Source organism: Adiantum capillus-veneris, chromosome 27 (assembly GCF_014529385.1).
Source record: "Adiantum capillus-veneris isolate H3 chromosome 27, ASM1452938v2, whole genome shotgun sequence".
Classification (NCBI taxonomy): domain Eukaryota; kingdom Viridiplantae; phylum Streptophyta; class Polypodiopsida; order Polypodiales; family Pteridaceae; genus Adiantum; species Adiantum capillus-veneris.
In genome coordinates, this window is record NC_140957.1 from 75951305 (window position 1) to 75954450 (window position 3146).

Here is a 3146-nt window from a genome sequence, read left to right on the forward strand (position 1 = left end):
TCCCATTAGAGTTAATTGATGCAAATTGAATGCATTAATTATTTCATAATGTTGTTTCACAAAAGAGAAAGAAAGTGCATAGATGTTGTCGTCAAACATAAATACAATCTTGTTGCCACATTGTCATCCAAAGATGGTTATGTGCCTAGCCATGGTTGACTGCAGGATGAGGAATTTCAAACTCCAAGAAAACCTTTTCGAGCAATTATAAAAAAGAGCAAAACCCCACAAGATACATAGAACTTACATCATAATGGAAACAGTGGTAGGTTGGAGCCAATATGAACAATGTGTATTTGCAATCTTTGGTGCTAGGTTGTACCTTATTGAAATTGGAGATAATTTTTTTTGGGTGAGTGACATTTTGTCTAGCTTGCAAAAAAGATCTTACAGCGTATAATCATGAAACTTGAGAAACGAGAGGAAAAGGAAAATATTCTTCACATCACATACATGAAAAGGATAGTTTTCATTGACTACGGACTCTTTTAGTTTTCATGGTGAGTTACAAAAGAGGACGCGCCAATCACGAGGACTTTGCGGCCAAGGGCGGGAGAGGTGATGAAGATCATAAGGTACTATCGACATGAACGATAATCACCACTTGCATGCAACAGCTTGTCAATCACCTCTTATGCAATGCCTTCGCAATCACCTTGGCCCTATATTTCGACGAGAACAAAGATGAAGAATTTGGATGTGTGTGTGTGTGTGTGTGTGTGTGTGTGTGTGTGTGTGTGTGTGTGAGAGAGAGAGAGAGAGAGAGAGAGAGAGAGAGAGTGAGGTTAGTCTTCCACAGTTGTGGGATCACAACCAAGGAATCTTTTCTCAAAAACCAGTCTTTCTAGTAGCGCGTAAATCCCTACCTCCACCTTCTTCTAGAGTTCCACAAAACAGGGCATGACTCCGCCACTAGGCAACGAACTCTGCATGGAAGGGGTGTGCATTCTCTCAAACAATCTAGCCAATTACTCTCTCTCTCTCTCTCTCTCTCTCTCTCTCTCTCTCTCTCACACACACACACACACACACACACACACACACACTCAGTGCTGCCTCTATAAGTCACTCACAATGCTTGAAAAAAACATAGGTTTAGTGTAACCCCACCTACAAATTTACCTCTAAATATCATAGGTGAAGGTGACAAAACCTCCAAAATTTGATTTTTTTTTTGTAAATTGGTGTAAAAACATTCAGATTTAGTCAGTTTACCTCTATTGTTTCTAACATGTAGGTTTGACAAGTTTTTGGAAAAAAGTTTTTTTCAAGCACCGGTCACTCACTCTTAGCGGCCAAGTTTAATGAATTTTTAGTGTCATGTCTCTTGCTCACTTGCAGGGCTTCTCTTTGTCCGGCTTTCTCAGAGTCTCAGAAGCAAGTCGGATTCTCTCTCTTTCTCTCCCTCTCTTTTTTTTGAAAAAAACTTAGAAAGACATTTCCAAAACATCAGGTACAAGCATGTCCAAAAGACTCAAACGTCCCTCAACATCCATCCAATTGATGGCTTCAACCACAGTGGAAATTCTCGTAGACTTTGGAGATGAATTGCTTCTAGACATAATTTCCTTTTTTGCGATGGTAACTGGTGACAAATTACATCCTGAGAACTCAAAAATGGATCTCAATTGTCAAAAACGAATGAGGATTAGAAAATCTTGAACAATCCAACCAAAATAGATACAAGGGTATTTTGGGAATTTCCTCAAATTAGAGGGGTATTTTGGTAATTTTCCCTAAAAAATATAAGCGGTTGTGATATCGACCACAAGCGAAGGCTCCAATATTCATCAAAAGGAACAATTCATGGGAAACGTCAGGTTGTCTCCTCGTCAGTGCATACTTGTACACCCACGACACCACAAAAACAGCTGTTATGCCCCCCCCCCCCGGCAGCTATGAGGGGACCTTCTGTGCACAGCGCCATCAAAAAGCCCACGGGCACCAGCAATGGGCTTAAAAGCAGCAGCAGCGGCGCCATCACTACCAGCTGCACCACCACCACGCTTGCCCCCACCAGGAGCGTCACAAACTCTACCACCTGACAACATTGGCTTGTGCTTCTATAGGTGCTGCATCATCCCCCACGGCTTCTCCTCCACTTGCTCCTGCGCTTCAGCTGCTCCCATCTCCCACAATGCTCACCTGCGGCAAGATTTTCTACTCTACAGCTGGCCCCCTTAGAAATATAACTCTGCTGGTAATTAATTGGAGCGAAGACAATGGCGCTAATTCTTAACTCTCTCTCTCTCTCTCTCTCTCTCTCTCTCTCTCTCTCTCTCTCTCTCTCTCTCTCTCTCTCTCTCTCTCTCTCTCTCTCTCTTTTGGCCCATAAAGGACACTTGGATATGAAATCCTTGAACATTATAATTTACAAGACCCTCTATTCACCCTGTGCAAAACCTTTGATAGCATGACATTTACACGATGAAAGGAAGGTCAAGTGGCAGCTCTAACAAAAACTTAACACTATCAATCTTCATCCTTCTATGGACCAAGAAACCACCACTATGTGTGCAAGAAATTCGTAGCCATGATCAAGTCCGGAGTCATTTCTGGCTCAATGTCAAACTCCGTCTCTATGCCATTGGAAAAATGCAAAGACCAGTAGAAAAACTCGCATACTTTTTCCAGAACCGGTGTGCTTATCTCTGGAAGCTTGACTTCCCGTCTCCTTGAAGCCTCCGACAGAGCTGAGCATGCTTTTGAGGGTGCTCGAGACGACGGCAACCTTGCGATCAATGACGAGCTCGAACCCCTCCGCACTCACAAGCGTGATAGTGTCCTCCTTCTGCATGGCTATGGCAAAGAACAAGGCAAGCCCTGCATGAGAGAGAGAGAGAGAGAGAGAGAGAGACAGAGGACGAGGGTCGTGTGTGGTCGCAATGTAATTGGCAGCCGCAATAAGCTCAGTTGCATATTTACCCTCGAACGCGGCCATGGCAGCTAGCAAGGTAGAGATGCAAGGGTCTCTCTCTCTCTCTCTCTCTCTCTCTCTCTCTCTCTCTCTCTCTCTCTCTCTCTCTCTCTCTCTCTCTAAAAAAACTGAACTCTCTCAAAGAGCGCGCGCTCTCTCAAAGCGCGCGCTCTTTGAGAGAGTTTACTTTTCTCTCTCTCTCTCTAAAAAAACTGAACTCTCTCAAAGA

The 3146-nt window shown here is 43.6% G+C and overlaps 1 pseudogene; it reads right to left on the minus strand.

Annotated features, from left to right (window-relative positions):
• Positions 1-2508: 2508 nt before the first annotated feature.
• On the minus strand, positions 2509-2797 carry LOC147422213 (uncharacterized; annotated as a pseudogene).
• Positions 2798-3146: the final 349 nt, after the last annotated feature.